This window comes from Acomys minous, assembly GCF_964271855.1.
Source record: "Acomys minous genome assembly, chromosome: 18".
Taxonomy (NCBI): domain Eukaryota; kingdom Metazoa; phylum Chordata; class Mammalia; order Rodentia; family Muridae; genus Acomys; species Acomys minous.
Window position 1 is genome coordinate 47,197,192 of NC_140501.1, and position 23,479 is coordinate 47,220,670.

The following is a 23,479-nucleotide window of genomic DNA, read 5'->3' on the forward strand; positions in this document are numbered from 1 at the left end:
TAAAAAATTATTTCTTCTATGTGTAGAGGTATTTTGATTGTGTGTTTGTTAATACAGCACATATATGCCTAGTGGCATTGGAGGTCTGAATAGGGCATCGTATTCCCTGGCACTGAGTTACAAATGGTTATGAGCCCAGTGTAGGTGCTGGGAATTGAACCTGGGTCCTCAGGTAGAGCACCAGTGCTCTTAACTGATGAACTATCTCTTTAGCCCCATGATTTGGCAGTTATGAGTCTTTTGCTATTCCACAAATACTTTATGGTACAGTTTAGGGTTTTGTTTTATTTTACATCCACAGAATAATCCACCAAGAAAGCTATTAGGGTATCAATGAACACTGTTACATCAGTATTCTAACTTGTTTTATTTTTTCATGGAATTGTAAGTTAGAGGAACAAGAAAAAACAACACTACAAAATGTACCTACAAATAGTCATTATGATGTTTATGAAATTGTAGGCCATTAAGATAGAAAGACCTTCCCTTACGTAGCCATAAGCGTTCCATAAGCAGTGTGGACATGCAGCTCACAGATGCAGCTCTCACCACTCTATTGAGAACCCCGAGAGTTAATGACACAAATGACACACGTGAGGAAAGTGTAGACAGACATTTGCAACAAATTGTGTTCACTACCTCCATCACGTTAACCAAAGACGTGTTGAATTAGGAAAGTTTTGTTTGAGCTCAAACTGTGATTTAAAGTTACTACAAATAAAGGACATTTTAATTTTTGAGGCCGGGTTTCACAAAGCTCAGCTTGGTCTTGATGTTGCCATATAGGCAAAGGCGATCTCTAATTTCTGATCCTCCTGCCTCCACCTCCTAGGTGCTGGGACTACAGGAGAGTACGACCACTCAGTTTGCGCTGGTGCTGGTGCTGGGAATTGGAGCCAGGGCGCCCTGCATGTTAAGCAAACACTCTATCACCTGAACTACACTCTAGCCCTCCCTCTCTACTCCTCTCATTTTATTCTAATGTCCGCTGTGTGTGATGCCAAGAAGATGAAGAAATAGCTGTTGGTCCCACATTGCTCCCTTTTCATAGTGAACTGCCTTCTTTTACACTGAAATTGCCCTCATTGGCAACACTCGATAGGCTTGTGTGAGTTGTTGCACACACTGGAGAATCTTTCATTCCCCTCATAACAATCGTTTCTTCCTGTCACGTGCTGATCTGGTGATCACTCTGTTCCTCCACAGTCTCTAGTCTTCCCTAAGCCCCTGCCTCTTTCACTCACCCAGAATTCAACGGGCTGTGGAGCCTTTGACTTCACCTTGCCAGATGGTGGCAGCAGAGCACCACGGAAGTACACAGGTGACCCAGGGTCAGGGCGCAGAATGCGACAGACCGGAGGGCCACTCCGTGGCCAGAAAACGCTCAAATGGAACATCTTATTCGAAAAAGGCTGCTTCGCTCTTTAGGCTTAAAAAAATATGATACTATCTGGGAAGTTTCTGTGAAAGTTGATTTTCAAAAGGGATTTTAGGATCCCTTCAGCCAAAGACAAAGTAGAAAAGCTCCTGGCTCTGGATTAGCGCATGCTTCAGGGGGGGCATTCCATGCTTCTCGAACCAGGGAAAGGGAAAACCCAGCCACCGCCTTCAGATACTTGCTTGGTTGTTAAGTTCATTACATTTTCTTGTTTCTGATAGTTTTCACCACCTTAATACACTCAATGAGACTTCAGAAAACACGGAAGAATTTAGAAGCACTGCACTGGCGGCCCCATAGCTATTCCGGGGATCAGCAGAGATTTTAAGAAAGACGATTGTGTGCCACAGAACAGCCATTCTGAAAGGAGACGTATTTATTCGTACGGCCTTTCCCCGTGTTGGTCCTTCTTTCTTCGGTACTTCCGCCTTCTAGAGTAACACCATACAGAGTGGTCTCCTTTAAAGTTCACAGTGGAGTCTGTGCTCTTCACTTCTTACCTCTGTGACTTAGCTCTGGGGACTTAAGTCCTCAGCATGCTCCATATGTCTTTGGAAGGTTGCTAATATATTGTGTTCTAGAGGCTAACTGAAAGTATTAGAGCATACAAAATAGTCAGATAGATTACGGTAATAAAATCAGCATATGGAATTTCCCTGAGCGGTAATACATTATACATATTTGTTAACGATCATATTACCCATGGGAATTTACAGGACACACACACACACACACACACACACACACACACACACGCACACACACACACCAAAAAACAACAACAAAAAACCCCTCATGATTTCTTTTCCCGTGAATGAAATACAAATAAAATAGGAATAAGGAGAGACAATCTAACAGATACTTCCTTTAACTCCTTCACTGATGACTGTGGGTTCAGAGCAAGGACACCCCTTCTTCTGGATGGAGTTGGATCTGTTATTCCAAAGGAGCCTCCCAGCCTCCACTGTACAGTTCACCTACTGTATTTTACCACTGGAGCTTCTAATGCTTAAAGCTTTCAAACAGATTCCTCAGTGAAGTCAGGCAGGTGCTCAGAAGAATCTATGGGCGTGAAGAGGACCGGGGAAGCACAGTTGAAGGCAGCCCTTAGGAAACGCATGTGCAAACCCTTCTAGTCCCCACTGCTACCACCAGTAAGGGGCTGAGGGGTCATTCGCAGGTCCCAGATGTTTTCTCCTCCTCCTCTTCCTCCTGCTCTCCAACTCCTCCCCACCTCTTCCTTCCGCACCTACTGTTTTAGCTAGGTAGCTAGCTAGATAAAAATATACAACGGATAATAAAGTGGCCAAATTGTCTTAAAATGCAGCCGCAGACACTTTTATTGCTGCTCTACTACCATTTTGGAGGATGGATTACATTTTTCCTGTTAACTCTATGCTAGTGCTTGGGAGCAATGTTGGAACTGGGGAAAGGGCGGCAGCAGGCTGTTCTGATGCTCGTGTCTGCCATGTTTTTCGACCTGGGAAAGAACATACTTTTAAACTTTTGCTTTGACGTTCATTGTAACGAGAGAATTCGAGTCAAAAGGAACAGAGGGCAGGCAGTCAACACCTTGCCCGGTGTTAGCCAATCCGTGCAGTCTGCTTGTTTGAAAGGCTTCCACATCTATTCACGTTGTGGAATATTGAAAACTTGCAAAATTACAAACTTATCTATGCGTTTTCCAGTGCAGGCTTTAATAAGGACACAGGAAAGCTTCGGAACTTTCAGAAAAAAAAATCTGAAAAACTAGCATGGCTTTTCTGTTACTAATCCATTTTGTTTGCAATAAATTAATCTTGATAGTGCCCAAGGCTTAAACGTCTGTAAGATAAAGGCCAGTAAAGTGGCTCAACTTGCTGTGCAGGCCCAGAGAGCTGAGTTCGAGCCCCAGAACCCACATAAGGACAGAAGGAGAGGAGTGGGCCAACCTTGACTTTCACACGTGCACTGTGGCATGCACAACCATACACCAGTCATTTGAGCAATGGGCATGTGCACACATGTGCTCACACACACACCGCACTAAAACGGCAAATTCCAAAAATGAACCAGTGAATTCCTCCTGCCCTGCTCTTTCCCTTACTGCTCTTCAGTATGTTAAGACTTCTACCACCCAAAGCAAAGCAAGGCTGGAGTCTGAGGTGATCTGCGTAGTGGATTTGAAATAACGGGTTAGACTAAGAGTTTCACCGTTCCAAGCTCTAATGAAAATAACTCTGTAACATGTTTATAATATTTCAACTTATTAAGTGTAGTATGGTAGGAATCTGTGGGTTGTGGCAGTCTGTATGCTGACATTACGTTAGTGAATAATTTTTCAGAACTTTGAAATGATTGGATGATGTTAAGTAGTCAAAGCTGGCATAGGCATTATCAGAAGCAGTTGGAAAGCGACTTTTTAGAAAGAACACGTGCTCTAGTACTACTGCACCTTGATATTTGTCTGAAAGCAATGGAATCAAAACATGGAAAAGAAAGTATGAACGGCCATGTTGCCTGTGCTCACCAATTAGTTTGCAGTCTCCTCAACGGTGGGAGGGGACTTTGCTCAGGACCATGTAGAAAATACCAGCTGAGTAAAGATGAGGAGACAACAGGAAACTTAGCAACTGTTTCAAGGACTGAGGAGACAATCTGCATAGTGTTTCCAGATAGGAGTGTGTTGGGGGCGGTGAAAGGATAAAGCAAAGACATTGCAAATGTATTCCAGTCCTTGGCCTCTGTATAACACCTCACCAAAAATATTTTTAATTAATTAACTCATTAATCAATTCACTTTACATCCTGGTCTCATATCCCCAGCCCTACTCACCTCCTAGTCCCACCCTCCCTAACTTCTTCCCTCCTCCCTGTCCCCTATTCCTCAGAAAAGAGGAGCCCCACTTCCCATCTACCCCAGCTCACCAAGTTACGTCAGGACTGAATGCATTCTCTTCCCCCTGTGGCCTGGCAACGCAGTCCCGCCATGGGGAAGTGATAAAAAAAAAAAAAAGTTGGCAACAGAGTGCATGTCAGAGAAAGCCCTCAGTCCCCTTACTATGGGACCCACATGAAGCCTGAGCTGCCCGTTGGCTACATCTTTGTAGGGGGCCTAGGTCCAGGCCTTGCATGGTCCTTGGGTGATGCTTCAATCTCGGCCCCTCTGGGGCCTGGTTAGTTGTCCCTGTTGGTCATCTTGTGGAGCTCCTGCCTCCTCCAGGTAGGTCCCCTCCACCGACACACAGTTTTTCACAACACTCTATGCATCAACCAGTAATTCACTTTGAGTCTCAGCATCTGTTTCTAACAAGTGCTGGGTGGCAGAGGACAACTCCACCCAGGCTTCTGTCTGTGAACATAGCAGAGCATCATTAATAGTTTCAGGGGTTGTTTCTCTCTCCCATGGGGTGGGTCTTGGGTTTGGCCAGGCATTGGTTGGACATTCCCTCAATCTCTAGTCTGTCTGTTCTATCTTTATCCCTGCACATCTTGTAGGGAGGGTGAGTTTGGGGCTAAGGATTTTGTGGGTGAGTTGAGGTTTCCCTCCCTCTACTAGGAGACTAATTAGAGGGGGTCTTCTTCAGTCTCCATGACCCCTGCTACTAGAAGTCTCTGCTAGAGACCCCCTCATATGCTCCCCGGAGCTTACCCTGACATAGGTCTCCAGCTTGTCACAGAGATGTTCTTGCCCACGGTTTCTCTTTTCTCTACAGATCTTCTGTCCTCCTGCCCCTGCTCTCCCAGGGACTGATCTCCACCCTCGTATTTCTCTGCACTCCCTCTCTTACCTTGTTCCTTCTCTTCAGCGACTACCTCTGTTTATTCTATTTCTCCTTCTGGGTGAAGTTTAAGTTTCCTCCCTTGGGCCCTACGTGTTACTTAGCTTCTTTGGGTCTGTGCATTGTAGTTTGTTTCTTCTGTACTATATGGGTAAAATCCACTTTTATAAGTGAATACGTACCATGTGTGCCCTTCTGGGTCTGGGTTTACCTCACTCGGGATTATCTTTTCCACCTCCATCCATTTGCCTGCAGATTTTATGATTTGTTTTTGATACCTGAGTAGTATTACATTGTGTAAATGGGTCACAGTTTCTTTATCCATTCTTTTGTTGAGGGACATCTAAGTTGTTTCCAGGTTCCAGCTATTAAGAATAAAGCTATTATGAACATAGTTGAGCAAATGTCCTTGTTGTGTGGTGGAGTATATTTTGAATATATACCCAGGAGTGGTATAGCTGGATCTTGAGGTAGAGCTGTTCCCAGTTTTCTAAGAAAGCTCCAGACTGATTTCCAAAGTGGTTGTACAAGTTTGCATCCCCACCAGCAATGAAGGAGTGTTCCACTTTCTCCACACCCTCTCCAGCAGGTACTGTCACTTGAGTTTTTGATCTTAGCCATTGTGACCAAAAAAACTGATAGGCATCCCCTGATCTTTGTTTGTTTTCTTTTGTTATTTGAGACAGGTTTCTCCATGTAGCCTTGGCTGTCTTGGACTCTCTTTGCAGACCAGGCTGGCTTTGAACTCACATTGATCTACCTGCCTCTGCCTCCTTGAGTTCTATAATTACATGCTTGTACTTCTGCACCCAGCTTAACATAATTATTTTAAGGGTTCACAGTTCCCAGATACCCAGCATCCCAGTCACCACTGACATACAAGCTATTTGCATAAGTTTGCAAAAAATGGAAACATGCCTGTGGTGGTTTGAATAGAAATGGCCCCCAATACACTCATTTGTTTCAATGCTTGTCTCATAGGGAGTGGAACCATTGGAGCTATTGTGGCCCGGTAAGAGGAAGTGTGTCACTGTGGGGCAGGCTTTGAGGTCTCATATGTGCTCAAGCTAGGCCTAGTGTGGCACACAGTCTCCCTCTGTAGCCTGTGGATCAAGACATAGACTCTCAGCTCCTCCTCCAGCACCATGTCTGTCTTCATGGTGCTATGCTTCCTCTCATGACGATAATGGACTAAACCTCTGAGCTGGAATCCAGCCCCAATTAAATGCTTTTGTTACTAAGAGTTGTTGTGGTTGTAGCGTCTCTTCACAGCAATAAAGCACTAACTGTGACAATGACTTTAAACAATATTCAATAAACACCTCTTGCATATATCTAACAGAAAATGTAAAGTGTGTTGAGTGATATGACCTTTTGGCTATTTGGTTTCATACAGTGTGTTTAAAGGAGAACCAACCAACTACTCTGGCGATGACGTGGGCATTAGAAGTGGTTCATTGGGGGTTAGCCTTTCCTGCACAGATTTCCGTGTTGTTTGACTAGGTACAAATCACTTAACTGTCCTATGCCTCACATTACTTACACATAAAACAATACTGACCTGTAGGAGCTGATGAGAGTACAAGGTTTCTCTAATAACCAGGAAACTCCTTCTCTCCAGATAATACACTTTAACAAATTCTTCTGGCCCAACCCTACTTTAGGTAAGGACGACAAAGAATAGGAAGCCACTTGTGTGCTTTCAGAAAGGTTGCCAAACTGTACCTTCCTTGGATTTTGGTGGCCTTGCTCTTGGTGACAGAAGCTTCAGCTTGATCCCATTGCATAGCCTGCGGAAGGAGCAACACAAATCGGAGGAATCTTGAGGGTTGCTGGGCAGCAGCACGACTTCAAAGCTGTCTTCAGCACATCACCACTATCAGAGAGTAAACTATTATTCGCTGGGTTTACTTTACAACCAATTATATCAGCTGCAAATATTGAAATTGCTTTGTAAGCATCCTGGAACACCGGGCTGAGTTGTTAACATATGTGACAACGCAATTAGAATCATAACTTCCCTCCGCCCACACCTAGACAGTTTACAAGAGAACAGACTTTTGTGACTTAACCGATTTATCAGTATTATTAAAATGCACTCTAGAGGTCAACTATGCCAAAGAGAGGCGTTTAAGAGAAAAGGGCTGTCACATCTAGGATTATATTATTGCTAACCAATTAGCATACTTCTTTCATACTTTTTATTTATCTTTTTCTTCCAAGAATTTTGATATTGTCAAATGGAAAGAAGCCCATGCTTTACTCATCTCACTCTGAAATATTGCTGTAGATAGTGCTAAGTGGCGAAGTAAGGAAGCTGGCTTCCTGGAAACCTACTTTGTCCACAACCGCACCCTGGTCAGGAGGTCCTCACCATTCCTTCTGATTTAGAAACCCATCATCTCTCGTCTTAAAGTAATTGTAACCCTTAAATTGTAACCTATACATAGAGACGTATGAAGGCACTACTGTTTTGTTCTGGGGCAATATGTGATAGTGTGGAATTCCATGGGAGCCATTCTATGTAAACGAGGAGCCAACCTCATTTTCCTTTGGCAACCTGGGAGTTTTAGTTTATCCTGAGGACTCTGGAACCCAACTTTACTTCAGGTAACGATGACAGTGGATGGGGTGGCATTTGTGTGCTTGTGGGAAGGGTGCCAAATGTCCCTTCTTTGGATTTTGGTGGCCTTGCTGTTTGACAACAGAAGCCTCAGCCTGATTAGGCTCTATCCTCCTCTGGAAAATGCCATTCTCATCCCAGGACCTGTCTTAATAAGCTAGGTTGCTGCCTCTCTGCTTTGCTCTTAATAAATGCCAATGCTAGTATGCCTTGCCTGTATTTAGGGTGCGAGGGGAGAGTGGCAGTTCATAAGTGTAAGGTGTGTCATTTTGTATTTGAAACTTCTCCTGAAATTTTAGTTTAGATTATAAAAGTTAAAAAAAAAAAATCAAGAGTCACTGCACACTAACATCTCTGCCACTGTGGACAGTGCCCTGCTCTTACCATGTCCTGCTGGGAGAGCAGCATGTATGTCCAATAGGAGTTTCATCGAATAAATTACAAATTATTTGATTAAAAAATGGATGAGTTGAACGAGTTCCTGAGAACCATTTCCGGAAGACAGGATCCCCACCCAGCAGAGAGCACTGAGCAGGCCCCGCCACGCCTTTTTAGTCTTAGTCCTTTCAGTATTTAGTAAATATACTACTGGTAAATTACTCTCTTGAGGAAGATTTTGGGAATGCCGGGTAGGAATCAATCAACAAAGTCAGTTATACATATGTAGATGTGGTTTATTTTACAGATCTTATGCATACAGCACACACACACACACACACACACACACACACACACACACACACACACTACAGATGATGCATCTGCACAGAAATCCTACAAGGGTGAGATATGAAAGTGTCAAATTTTAGACTTGGATTCAAAATAGTATCTTACTCTAGTGGAATGAACGTCCAATAGAAAGTGTTGTAACACATGAGAATGCCCAGGTTTTATGTATGTATTGGATATCATTATTATGATTAATTCCTTTATATTGCTCTTTATTTTGTATATTCATACACATATTAATTGTATATTAATATCTACACCCTGATCAGGAGGTCCTCATACATATGTATATAAATATATGTATATAAATACACATGTGTATGCTAATATACATATTAATAATTAATATGCACAATAAAAAACTTTCTACTTTAGGGGCTAAGAGTACAGCTCAGTGGTATAGAGGTTTTTGGTCCAATTCCCAGCACAAAAAGAAAAGAGGAAGAAAAATTCTAGTTCACTAAACTGTATTTTCTTGAAGCATATTTTCATACATGTCAGCTGGATTTGACTCAGTTAAAACTATTTTATAGTCAGAAAAATCTAGTGCCTGGCTTTCTGTTGTTTGAGCAGAAACATGTATTTCCTATGACAAGCCTAAATAACCCTTGTTTCAGATTTTTCCCACCGCTCAGGGCCAGGAGTAAGTTTTTTCCTACCGTGGCTTCTGTCTCACACCGTGATGACAAACTTGAGCAGGGCTGGAAGCCAGTTGCATTGGAAAGGAAGGCTGAGAAAGGAAAGACTAAAAAGGCCTGGCAGGGCCTGCTCAGTGCTCTCTGCTGGGTGGGGATCCTGTCTTCTGGAAATGGTTCTCAGGTGCTCGTTCAACTCCTCCAGTTCTTATCAAATAATTTGTAGTTTATTCTATGAAACTCCTATTGGATATACATGCTGCTCTCCCAGCAGGACATGGTAAGAGCAGGGCACTGTCCTCCGGCGGCAGAGATGTTAGTGTGCAGGCCGTCCTGCTAGCCTGCCCTCAGGGGGGCCAGCCACCTGCTACTGCCAGGTGGCTGCAGGATGGAAGGACACCCTGTATGCTCAATTTTCTTAACCAATATATTTTATTAACAACTTAGTGACCGAGCATATGTCACTTATAACCCGACTAACCAAAACAATAGGAAATGAGGATTAATGGGCACAATAACAAAACCGTAAGGATATCAGTTCTGAGGAACGATTCTCCTGGCACAATCAGCAGGATTTCTTCTGCTGGAACCTAGAGTAACCAGAACCCAGAACCTCAACAGGAGCTGGAGCCCCGAAGCCTTCCCTCGAGCGGTTCTCTCTAGGAGCGTCTCAAAGCGTAGCGATGAACAGCCAAAACTATCCCAAGTCTCCAAAAAGCCCCGCCTCCAGTTCTGGGCTCATTTATATATCTCCTCCCAGAGTCTGTTCACGAGATCTTTTCAGCTGGCAACAATTAAGCTCCCGCACGAGGTGGTCGGTCTTCTAGTAAATTAACCTTACCTGTTCTCTCACAAGACTGTTCCAATCCTGCACTTAGGATCCTAAAAAACAGGTTTATCTCTCCTTCACACCCCCTACCCTCCCTACTCCATGACCCCACTATCATAACAGGCAGCCTCCTCAGCGTTGCATTCAGTGGCTGAAGACTCTTTTTTTGCAGAGACCTCTGTTCAGGTAAACCTAGGATTTGGTTGATGCAGGATTTGGTTTGACTTTGATACAGGAAAAAAAAATTTACAACAAGATAGGAAGAATTAGACGTTTGTTTAAAGCAGTTTTATAGTCATTTTAAGCACAGGGTTGAGAAAGAGTGGCACTCAGGGAACTCCCCCGCAACCCTCCCCCCATGTGAGTGTGGCCTTCTTAAAGGAGGATTGCTCTTCATTTCTTTACCTAATCATATATCGGGTACCTCCTGGGCTGGAGGTATTATTAGAATGTGGATATTGGCCCAACTGAATTCCTCTCTAATCAGTTTGGTTTATGGGTATATATGCATGAACACACGCACACACACACACACACACACACACACACACACACACACACACACACCACACGTTCTTCTAATTATCCTAAATACAACTTTTGTTAAAGTCAAGTGAAGCAAAATTTTACAACTAAAAATTAAACCACATGGTTGCCATCTTAGTTGTTCTTAGTTAGGGTCACTATTGCTGTGATGAAACACCATGACCAACACTACATGAGGAGCAAAGGGTTTATTTGATGAAACACCATGACCAACACTACATGAGGAGCAAAGGGTTTATTGGCCTTATACTTGCACATCACTGTTTATTATTGAGGGAAGTCAGGACAGGAACTCAAACGGGGCAGGAACCTGGAGGCAGGAGCTGATGCAGAGGCCATGGAGGGGTGCTGCTTACTGCCTTGCTCCTCATGGCTTGTTCAGCCAGCTTTCTTATCGAACCTACAGCCATCAGCCCCGGGGACAGCCCCACCCCACCGACCTTTAGAACTCTTGTCCCAAATTGAAGTGCCATAACACGAAAAGCTCCCCATTTCTACTCCCTCAGACACCGGCAACCACAACTCTACTTTCTGTTTCTATGAATTTAACTTTTTGTTTGTTTGCTTTATGTAGGCAAGGTCTTCTGTAGGCCAGGCTGTCCTTGAACAGGATCCTGATCTTTCTGCTTCCACTTCCCGAGTGCTGGGATTACAGGCCTGTACCCCCATGTGAGGACTAGGCTGATTCAAGACTTTCCCCGAGGCCTAATATGGAGAAAGGACATAGCTTTTCTAAAACCAGGAATATACTCTCCAGAGCAGGTAATGGCCTGGGGCTCCTGATCCTGGGGACCCACTCTTATAGTTATGAGTTCAAAGCTACTGTGTGCTTGGTCTGCAATGCTACTGAGATACTCTGTGTTTCCTTACTGCAGTGGTTCTCAACTTTTATAAAGCTGTTACCCTTTCATACAGTGCCTCATATTGTGGTGACCCCAACCATAAAATTATTCCATTACTACTTCATAACTGTAATTTTGCTACTGTTCTGAATCATAATGCAAATATCTGCTATGCAGATATCTGCTATATGACCCCCTGTGAGAACTGCTGTTCCAAGCACCATATCTCAATTTATGAACTATGTCAGACATGGTAGTGCAGGCCTGTAATCACAGCACTCAGGAGATGTGGGCAGGGGTATCTGGACATCAAAGCCAGACTGGAACACTTGAGACTCTGCCTTAAGCGAAAATAAAACAATGTAAAACAAAATTTAAAAAAAAACCATAAAATCAAAAATAACCCCAAAACTCCAGGTCTGCACAACCAGGACACAGTGCATATGCACAGCTCCGTGTTTCAGAGGAGAGAGGCTTCGTGTGTTTTTAAAACTTTCTCTTTTGAAATGAGTTAAATTCAGACCTGAACAAAAGTGAATTTTTTTGTTGTTGTTATTTTTTTGCGGGGTGGTGGACCAGATTGCTAACCCAAGTAGGCCCAAACTATAATAAGAGAACAGAACCTTTCCTAGGGACTGCAAAATGACCAGAGAGAATTATTTATTAATTATCTTCTGCCTTCTGGTCTCCTATAAAAGCTCTGCAGGGAAACCATCTCAGTCACTTCAGGTCAGGTCAAATCTCCTTGTACTAAACTGTGTGTAACAGAAAAGGCCACTATTTGTTTAGCCTGCTGCCTATGGCGGTGGCCCTGTCAACAGCCCTGGACTCTCCTTCTGGCTCCCCCTGGTCCTGCCAGAGAGGCAGAGTTTAGATCCTAGGCCAGGCATAGCGGAGGAGGGCTTAAGCCCCTAGGTGGCAGCACAGGGAAGCAGCCTACAGCAGGCAGAAGCGCAGCGGGACCCAGCTTCCGCTTTGCCCACATTGCTTGCAGGCAGGAGCGGCAAAAAAGCGTGTCAGTAGGCTTGTGGTGCAGAGGAATACAGATGCTGCTAACAGCATACAAGCGCAAGATACAGGCTCCAAAAGCCAGCACGCGGGGGGCGTGGCCTACGCTAAGTGTGGATGAGGGCCACGGCTCAGGGGAGAGCAGTGTTTTCGTCGCCCAACTAGCTGTAGAGCAAGTCTTGTACCTTAGTTGCCAAGCTGAAGCAGGACCCTCGGCGTGGACCGCACTCGTGAAGGAGCACGAGAGGCGGAGGAGGAGCAGCTGGAAGCCAGGTGCAACCACCACAGAGCGAGGTAAGACAGACAAGGCGCCTCAGGGCTCAGGGGCTTGCTGAATCTGGGCAGCATCCGGATAAGCACTGTGTCCTAGCCTGCAGCTCCAAGACTCTGGGGATGCTTTCGCAATCCGATTCAGAAACTTATAGGGTGCCCCAAAGTTGAGGAGTGGACTCTTGGGAAACTGTGGGAACAATTGGCCTTCCTTCTTGGCTCTTAAAGATCTGGCAGGACTATTGCTCACCTGAATGGATGGCCGAGACTGGGTGGAGGTGGTTTTCCTGGTGGTGTACCTTTGAGCTGGGGAAAGCAAGGCCACCCCAGCCATAAAGGATCTCAGGTCAGTTTAAGGCGCAAGCAGTAGCATCAAGTGTTCACATTTCCGGTCACAAGTCGCGTTGGCATTGGTTAGAAACGAGATGGACTAACTTATTTTCTTTTAAGAAATTTTTTAAGTATTTGTTTTTCTTTGTAAAGTAATATTTTAGATATTAATGCCATGACCTAACACCTTGATCTGTACGCACGTGATGGTGCGCATGTGTAAAGGATAGCCACCTTCAGAAGAATAGAAAATCGCATCGCGTTCTACAAGCCTATAGTAGAGTTGTGGTGACAATAAATTGCAGTGGCTGAGCGCTGTTTGCTTTCTGTCTACTTGCAGGTGAACGGAATTAATCCTCCTGGACAGACTTCTTGGTTCATCAGTATTTGTGGAAGGAGCTTTAGCACTCCAGCCTTCATTTTATCAAGACGCCTCCAACACACGCCGCTTAACAGTGGTTGTTTACAAACAGCCAGAAAGTCAATTCGCTCTGCCGGTCCCTGAAACTTAGAACGGACTTTGACCTGGAATCCGTGCATCGGGCCACCCACCACCGATAAGTGGGTCTGTGAATTAAATATGTTGCAAAACAAACATGAAAAAATTAAAATAGATTGGGGGGGCCACTTCTTTTCTAAATATCACTGTGTTCAAAGTAAACTTAAGCTAATGTGGCACAAAGTCCCCTGGCTCTGCACTTTGGTTCTGGCTGAGATATGCAACCAATGAAGGAAGTTGGTGTGCATTCATCAACTTTGCACCAACACCTACCTACTAGCCTCAGTGTGACATTCATTCACAAACCGGTTCTGTGGGAAACAGCGGTTTGCTAGCCAGCTAGCCATTGTGTCTCTGGAGCGGTTGTTGTTGTTGTTGCATTTCGAGACAGCGTCTCTCTGTGTTAGCTTTGGCTGTCCTGGACTCGCTTAGACCAGGCTGGCCTCGAACTCACAGCAATCTGCCTGCCTCTGCCACCTGAGAGTTGGGATTAAAGGCTTGCGTGGGCCACCACACCTGGCAGGCCTGCATCTTTAAGTCACAAGCAGTCAGCACAGCCAAAGCAACAACAACAAAAACAACAACAACAACAAAAAATAGAACAAAACGAAGCCAATCCGTTTCCTATGGCTGCCAGGCCTGTTGCTGGGAAGAGTTAGCTATTAGGCTTGGAAGGAGGAGGGGGAGGGGGTGGGGGGGGTGGTAAACTCAAGACAAAGGAGACTTAGGCTGCCCCCTTGCAGCTCATCCCTAAATCACTGAAGTAATTGACTGGAGAGAAAGTTTGTTTATACTTCCTTCCCAACCTCTGCAGTCCCTGACTGAGTTATGGTCAGCCTCCCAAGGCTTTTTTTTTTTTTTTTTTTTTTTTAAACCATGCATCCTGTATGGAGGCTGTGAGGTCTCAGGTCTCAAAGAAATAAGGGCTAAGTCTCATTAAGTTACCTGCGGCTCCTCCCAGCGCTTCTCACCCGCAGTCTACCCTAAGCCCAAAGCCCTGGGGCTGGGCTTCTGCTTCCCTCCCCCCTCCCCCTCTCCCATCCCCCTCTACCCTCACTCCCACCCTCAGCTTCTTTTCTCTAACCTCAGCCATTTTGGTCACACTGTCTCTTGGCCTCTTGGCTCCTAGCAAGCTCCACTCCTGGATCTTTCTTGGCCTACCCGCCACGCCCCCCTCTCCCCTCTCCTGGCCCAGTTGAGTTTCCTGGGCATGTTCACTCCGGACTCTTCCAGATGCTTCTGACACTTCTCCCCCTCATATCTACAATAAGTCTTCCATACAATATCCTGGAGTGGTCATGTCCTTATTTTTCATTCGGAGGCGACATGGACTAGAGCACCAGCCCACACAGGGGGGGGTGCTGTTTTCTTTTCTTTCTCCCCTTGCAAGCTCACCCTCACCCAGTGGCAGGATCCTTTCCATAGAGGCTCATACAGATGACTAAGCATCCTTTTCTTCCTCCTGGGAATTCTGCCTCAGCAAACTGTCTAACCTGTGGCCCACATGGCACGTTGTTTAGCAATGATATGACTTAAACAGGGGAGGTCACAAGATTTCATTCTTTGCCAGCAAGAAGAGAATTTTGACCAATCTCTTGAAAGATATTTACCATTTAAATATCGTTTCTCATAATTAAGGTGATTTACAATGTGAGTTTGAAGATTAAAATTTTGTTTCTCATGGCTGTTGTAGGTTGCCTGGTGCCCGTGGAGACTTTGAACTGTAGCTTTTCAGATGACGTCACTACTTGAACACATCCCTAACGGTAAGGAGGATTAGAGAATTTTAGGATCTTCAGTATTTCACAAAGTCCTGTGACACATCAGTGAACACATAGCGTTTATAATGTGCGAATATGGTGCCAGAACAAACTGAAAGGTCCTCCCGAAACCAGCAGCTGCACAGAAGCCTGCTTCTCAGATGCAGTTATGAAGAAACTCAGCCAAGGGCAGCTGGCAGCTTGACTTTCCCAGGTCTGTCTGTTCCTCTGGGATGCCAAGCTTGTTCCCAGGACTAGGCAGCTAGGCTCTGAATTTTGATCTCTTTTCCCATGTCTGTCTCTTCAACAGGTTGCAAAGCAATCTCCTGAAGTGAGAGCTGCTTTCTTGTTATTCGAATATTTACAGTACATAGCTCAGTGCCGTACACAAGATGATTTTAATGTTTACTGGAGAGAGGGAAAAGAAATACCCATCCACCATTGTGCATGCATAAAAATCAGCCTGTTTGCAATTTCATTGTAACACATCAAGACAGTAAAAAAGTGTCTCATCTGAATTGTCATTCTCACTATGGTGGAAAATTCTTCCTCATGAAAACTAGGTTGGTAGTTTTGGCCAGGTAGCCATGGCAACTAATTGAGCAGAGTAATGCAGAGGTAGCTAGGTTTATGGTAATCATGGTGAAGCTGTTGTCACTCCCTAGTAGAAGAGAAAAAATAGTCACCAAACCCTCAGTTGGGAGTCAAGCCATTACTTTCCCCTGTTCTCCTCCCCAAGCTACAGATGATGTTAATTTCACTGAGGGAGAGTAAAGACCATTTCACAAAGTCTTTGATCAAATCATGCAAGCTTTATTTTCTGCCAGACAAGACTTTCTCCCTAAAGTGGGATTTGAGAAAATAGCATCAAATACAGGAGAAGGTGGGGTTTATATTAGCCCCCAAACTTCAAGGCTAGGATTTTTTTTTCAAAGGTTGGGATTTCCAAAGGAATTCTGGTTATATATGAACTTGGATGCACATTTCAAAATTATTTGGCAGAATATCTTACCAAGCTGGAGGTCAGGATATATACAGGATGTGGAACATGTCAGAGTCCAGAAGCTGGGTCAAGACCTGCTCAAATTTAAGGTTTGTAGAAAAAAAAAAAAAGAAAAAAGGAATGAACCTATTTTGACCTTATAATGAGATAGTGTCTTAGGGTTTCTAATGCTGTGAAGAGACACCATGATCATGGCAACTCTTATAAAGGAAACATTTAGTTGAGACTGGCTTACAATTCAAAGGTTTAGTCCATTATCATCATGGCAGAAAACATGACAGTGTCTAGACAGACATGGTGCTGGAGGAGGAGCCAAGAGTTCTACATCTGGACAGCAGGTAACAGGAAGAGAAAGTGAGGCACTGGGCTTGGCTCATGCTTCTGAAACCTCAAAGCCCACCCCCTCGTGACACGCTTCCTCCAACAAACACACCTACTCCAACAAGGCCACACTTCTTAACAGTGCCACTCCCTACGGGCCTGACTTCTAATTTTAAGATGGAGTCAGTCTGGTCCATCAATTATCTAGGTAGATGTTAAGAGGAAGTGAGAAATTAACTGAATATGGCCTTGATGTAGTTTTTAATGAAGTCATCATTCATGGTGGGGTGAGACTTTGTGGTGATGCAGCTCTTCTTGGGTCACCCATGGTCATATTAGTTACTCTTCACCCATAGTCATAAGTAAAACCAATAAACTCATTGATTAAGTTAACACTCTAAGAATCCTTACTTTGGCATCTAGTTGATTCCCTAACTGAGATGAATAAACATTTGTTCTTAACTTCCCAGGGGGGGAAATGTGAAAACTCTGGACAAAAGAAACAGTTCTCACTCAATGGAATAAAGAGATGATTTATTCTCGATTTAAACATGAGTGACCATGGCCCGTGAAAACAGATTGAAGTCACCCCAAATTTCATGTTCCAATATGTAAGCATTTCCATGAAGCTTTTATAGTATAGCAAAGTCATAAATAGAGACATATACGTACATTGGTGGAAGCATTAGGTAAAACAGAGAGAGGAAATCTCTATAGGTTTCAGGTGCTATCTGATGACACTCTTAGCCTTTTGATTGGTGAGGGCTAGGTGTTTGTATGTTTCAAAGGATTAACAATGATGCTAGTCCACACACAGAGGGGACCATTAAAAGGTCTAAAGATCCCAGCAGAGGCAGGTGGATCACTCACTGTGAGTTCGAAGCAAGTCCAGGACAGCCAAGATAACATAGAGAAACCTCTCTCAAAAAACAAACAAACAAACAAACAAACAAAAAAGTCTAAAGATAATTTGTTTCTGAACTTATAACATTTCAAACTCCACCTTCACTGAAGTTCTGGTCAGATAATCAGCCTTGGAGAAGCTTCAGTGAGAGGTACAGCTCCTTTCTAAGAGCTCTCCTTCAGGCTCATTGAAAAATGATATTGTCAGCCACACAATCTTGTAAATCTCATGCGTTTCGGCTAAACAATGATGACAACCGATAAAAGTAATTTGGCTCTTGGAACTAAAGGAACTTACTTTTCTAGATTCTTGTCCTGCCCTACCCTGTCAAGCCCCAGTCAAGGATGACTGTTGATCATCAGGCATTCTTTAACTGAGCATCCACTGGTTACCCTTAGCAACAGCCACCTGTGGACCAAAAAAGGAAACTTTTCTCTCTCCTTCCTCCATCCCTCTTCCTGCCCTGTAACTGCTGCAGCCAGTAAGCAGACAACAGGATTTTATTCTTATACCAGAAACAATCTCTGCAGACCCCTCAATAAAGGCCTGCAATGAAGACTTGGACCCTTGTCTGTCTTTCTTCCCTGCCAACCTTACAGTATGGTGAGTATTAGTCCCAAAGATTCGAGGACAAAGACCACTGAATCCAAATCATCATGGCCAAATTAATTAAAGCATGCTTTTTTATTCATGTACATAAGCTGCCCCTTCCTCAGGGGGGGTTCAAGAAGTCAGCCCTGGATGTAAGGAAGACAAAAGATTTTATAGCTCAGGTATAGGGGTTTTCCATAGCATAATAAGTTAGTGACCATGACCAGCACTCAGGAGGCAGAGGCAGGTGGATCACTGTGAGTTCGAGGCCAGCCTGGTCTACAAAGCGAGTCTAGGACAGCCAAGGCTACACAGAGAAATCTTGTCTCAAAAAAAAAAAAAAAAAAAAAAGACCTCCTGAAACAAAGGCATAATTGCAAGATAGTCTTGACAACAAATAGTCAAAACAAAGTAGTCAGAGGTGGTCAAAATAACCTTTTGAAACAAAGGCACTGTTGCTGTTTTCCTGGAACAGGCAGTTTAGAACCATTTGTAGTTTAAGATTATAAGTGGGGCATATTCCAAACCGTGAGAAACAGATTTTGTTTTTACCATAAGATGGCTTTCAAGCCTAAGATGAAGGTGGGCTGATTTATTATACCAACAGTGTAAATGTAAATGAAACAAGAGGGAAAGCTGAACAAACAATATTCTGCCTCCTCGTCCTTTGTCATCTGGCTGCTGCTAGAAGGTGCCACCGACATTTAGAGTAAGTCTTTCCATGTCGGTTAAGACTGTTAAGAGAACCCCACAGGTCCAGCTTGATATACATCATTCCTCAGTTGAAACCCCGTTCTCAGGTGATGCTAAATTGGGGCAAGTTTGCGGAGGGCCCCAGGGCCCAGACTCGCCTGTAGTTTTCCAGGACCCACTGGATCCTTCCATTTCCTCTTTCTCTCAGGCTTCTCACACCTAAAGTTTCAATAGGATGTCCTCCCCTCTTACCCACTATCCTGGTAGGTACAGTTTTTCATGGGGACGTACACCTTGGACTAGTGTCTCGATATAAGTGAGTATATACCATTTAGCTCTTTTTGCTTCTGTGTGAACTCACTCATTATGACAATTTCTAGTTCAATCCATTTGTCCACAAATTTTGGAAATTCCTTGTTTTTAATAGCTGAGTAGTATTCCATAGTGTAAATATACCACAGTTTCTTTATCCATTCTTCTATAGAGGGACACGTAGGTTGTTTCCAAGTTCTGGCTATTATGAATAAGGCAGCTATGAACATGGTTGAGCATATGTCCCTGTTGTGTAGTAGTACATCCTCTGGGTATATTCCAAGGAGTGGAATAGCTGGGTCAAACTGTGGCAACAGCCAAGGAAAAATTAGGCAGTAAAAACCTTGAACCCCTACCCGGACTAGCCGATGGACATTCTCCACTGTTGAGTGGAGAAGGAGATCTAACTTTCACACAAACTCTGGTGCCCCATATTTGAACATGTCCCTTGGACGGAGATGCCTGGTGGCACTCAGAGGAAAGATAATAGGTCACCAAGGAGAGACTTGATACCGTATGAGCATATTCAGGGGGAGGAGGTCCCCCTCAGACACAGACTTAGGGGAGGGGAGGGGAGTAGGGGGGAAGTGGGAGGAAGGGAGGAATGGGAGGATACATGGGATGGGCTAACAACTGAGATGTAATATGTATAAATTAATAAAAATGTATTAAAAAAATAAATAAAAAAAATAAATTGGGGCAAGTTGACATTTAACACTGACCATCTCACTTGTATTGAAAACCAAAGTATTTTGTGTATCCAACCTCATATATTCTGTTTAGATATTCTATCTTTATTGCCATATAGGAAAGATGCATAGCTGACATGCACACTTCGAAAGAGAATTTATTTCTTCAAACATAACTCTACTCTGCATTCCCCACAAAACTAAGAGGACATGTTGTGCAAATGCACACTTAGACAATTGCTCATAAGCATTAAGCATTTTTGGTAATTCCACTTCAGAGGCAAAGTAGAGCATGTGGCGATCCCCCACTCAAAGGGATTAAAATATTTTTTTAAAATTTCCATCTTCAAAGAACCACATAAACTATCTGCAATGCCTAATCTCTGTTGTTGACTTGACTCTATATCTAGAATCAACTGAAATCCAAATTGCTTGGTGCTCATGTGAGGGCTTTTCTAAATCAGATGATTTGGAGGAGGAAGACCCGCCCTAAATGTGGGCCTTCTGGTGGTGTCTCCTGAAAGCACACAGAGGAAGAAAGTTTTATTTTTTGTCTGCTTGCCCTCTCTCTCCCTCTGGCAAGTTTCTCTATCCTGTTGCTATGGTCAGTATCAAATCTAACTTCAGGATTTGAGTGTAAACTGAAAGCCATCAGTGTTGTGGAAGTTTTGGTTTCTTAAAAACTCAGTTATGTTATATAAACATAATTTTGTTTTACTCCCAGGTGGGGGATATGGGAGCTGCTCCGGTTTGTCCTCAGCTGTTAACAGCTGAAAAAAAAAATACAAGAGCCCAGAGAGAAGAGAAAGGATGGATTTGAGAAGAACACTTGGAGCAATTGGTCTAGGGAGGAAGGGAAGGCTGCTGCATTTGCTGTTGCTGGCTGACTACCCTGATGATGGAGGTTGGTATTGCCCCAGAGAACCCAATGACCCTAAACAGCAGGAAGTAGAGAAAGAGACCTAACCCCCTTCTCCCCACTAACTTTCTTTCTCTCCTACCTGGTGTTGGGGTATTGGAAGGGATTGGGGTGGAGAAGGGAGAAAGAGATATAAGGAACAAAATAATGTAGGTTTTAAAAAATCAAAGCCTACACATCAGCTCTCCAGGAATCCGCCATGACAGCTAAGACATCCAGCTTTGTGTACTAAACAATTACCAAATTCATGGCTTTCTTTTTGTAAGATAACCATTGTTGCACTGCCCAGACCGCAGCCTGTAAGCCAGTCTAATAAATCTACTTTTAATATGCACTCTTGATTTAATTTTAATAAATCTACTTTTAATATGTACAATATAGTAAATCTGCTTTTAATATGCACAGTATAGTAAATCTACTTTTAATATGCATATTCATTCTACCAATTATGTGTCTTTAGAGAACCCGGACTACTATATTCCCAAACACTTAAACCCTTAACCCCCACCCCTAAGTACTCACCTCCTTTAGTGCAGTGGTTCTCAACCTTCCGAATGCTGCAACACTTTAATATAGTTCCTCATGTTGCGGTGACCCCCACAACCATAAAATGGCTTTTGTAGCTACTTCATAACTGTAAGTTTGTTTTGCATCACAATGTAAAATATGTGTCTTAGGTGACCTCTGAGAAAGGGGTCCAGACTCACAACCCGAAAAATGCTGCTCTAGTGGGAGATTGACATCTGGAAGCCGTGACTCCTGGCCGCTGAACTGCTGCCCTTCTAAGAACTCTGTAACGATCTCCTTCCCATGACCTCCTTCCTATGACCTCCTTCCCATGACCTCCTTCCCATGACCTCCTTCCCATGACCTCCTTCCTATAACCTTCCCATGACCTCCTTCCTATGACCTCCTTCCCATGACCTCCTTCCTATAACCTTCCCATGACCTCCTTCCTATGACCTCCTTCCCATGACCTTCTTCCCATGACCTCCTTCCTATGACCTCCTTCCCATGACCTCCTTCCTATAACCTTCCCATGACCTCCTTCCTATGACCTCCTTCCCATGACCTTCTTCCCATGACCTCCTTCCCATGACCTTCTTCCCATGACCTCCTTCCTATGACCTCCTTCCCATGACCTCCCACTTTCTCTTCTGCAGGCTCAGTGGTAGCCTCATCAAGATCATCAGCTTAGAAAATTTCTTGAAGGAAAGATGTGCTCCAAGATCTCTCTGCCTCATTCTGATATCAGACTTAAATGAATGCTCCACCACACACCCTTAAGAATAGTTGTGTTGCCAGCTATTCAGCAGAAGTGCCATGACATGGCTATGTTACCAGACAATTGTAAAACTTCCCCAACACACACACACACACACACACACACATCAGGAAGAACATTAGCGGGGAATATGAGCGGAGATGAGTGTGTAGCTCTACAGCACCCAACAAACATCTTGTCGAGAGACTTCAAGTCTTCTGGCAATTAAGATCCCGGCAGTCTAAGGAATAAAAATGTCCCTTGTGCTTTTCCACTGTGCAAATTCACCTCAGTGGCTCAAGTTACCCTAAACCGTTCAACAGAAGCCTTGATGCTTCTCAGGTCCTACAATTAAACAAGAGCATAATGTTCAAGACTACCTCAGACCCGCATTTAAAGGTTCCTTGTATGAATGCTCCCTATCTTGGGTCCTTAGCCCCTGTGGTATTGGTATAAAACTTGTTCCAAATGTCGTCCTTCTGGTCTCTTTTCTAGGATGCTTACTCCTGCCCAGCCCCGTGCTGCTACTCTCCACACTGGCCTTGGTCAACTCAACACACTCCATCTCCTACTTTTGCTGATGCCATGCATGTTCTCTAGACTCCCCAGTCCTGTTGTTACCATACCCACCTACACAGGGGTAAATAAGGATGACAGATGGACTTAAATATCAATGCACATGGACTCGAATGCCATCCACGCCATTTTTCTGTATCCATAGACGTCACACTAATGTCTCTGTGTTTCAAGTTCTACATAAGGACATCCATTTTCCCAGGGAAGTAAACACGTCTGAAGCACCTGATTGTTATTTATTTTGATTATTTTCTTAGATTCCTTAAAATCCTGACACACCGTGTGCTTTTTTTTTTTTTAAATCTTCCTTACAGGAAATAAAATGAACACTTAGCTGGTAGAAAAATATAAAACAAAAAGACAAGACATAGGAAAGAAATCAGAAAAGTCAGTTAAAAAAAAAAGAAAGAAAAGAAAAGAAAGAAAATAGTTACAGTACACTAAAAACAGAATGAAAACCTCCATTGAATTATGCATGTGCAGTAGCTCAAGGATAAAGCAAACCAATTTAAAACATCATCCACTTTGGCTGAGTGCGGAGGCCCATACTTTTAATCCCAGCACTTGGAAGGCACTGAAAGTTCATTCCCTTAAGAATTTATTCACTCTGTGGTGGATCTCTATGGGCTCAAGGCTAGCTGAGCTATATAGTGAATTCCAGGCCAGCAAGGACTACACAGTGAGACAATATATATGCATATATGATTTTACCCACTCTGAACTTTTGCTAATTGAGAGAGGCATAAAACGAACTCAGGGTAGCAGTAGCATGCTGTCAGTGAAGCCTGTCTGACAGATTCTTTTTTTCTTTTTTTTTAAGTGCCACCTCTTGAAACCCTTGGAGTCTGTGTAGACTGAAGAGAACAGGCAACTGGGATATCCTGCCAATGCTCTGAGTTAGGAGCCTTAGTCTCTCAGGCTCTTTCACTCTGTGCCA

General features: G+C 43.7%; 1 long non-coding RNA gene across 1 annotated transcript; it reads left to right on the forward strand.

Moving 5' to 3' along the window:
* Window positions 1-12,343: 12,343 nt before the first annotated feature.
* Window positions 12,344-22,551, forward strand: LOC311589097. The gene is made up of 5 exons (XR_014776423.1): window positions 12,344-12,705; window positions 13,352-13,576; window positions 15,204-15,276; window positions 20,508-20,687; window positions 22,462-22,551. It is a non-coding gene; the product is annotated as an uncharacterized lncRNA (long non-coding RNA).
* The last annotated feature ends 928 nt before the right edge of the window (window positions 22,552-23,479 follow it).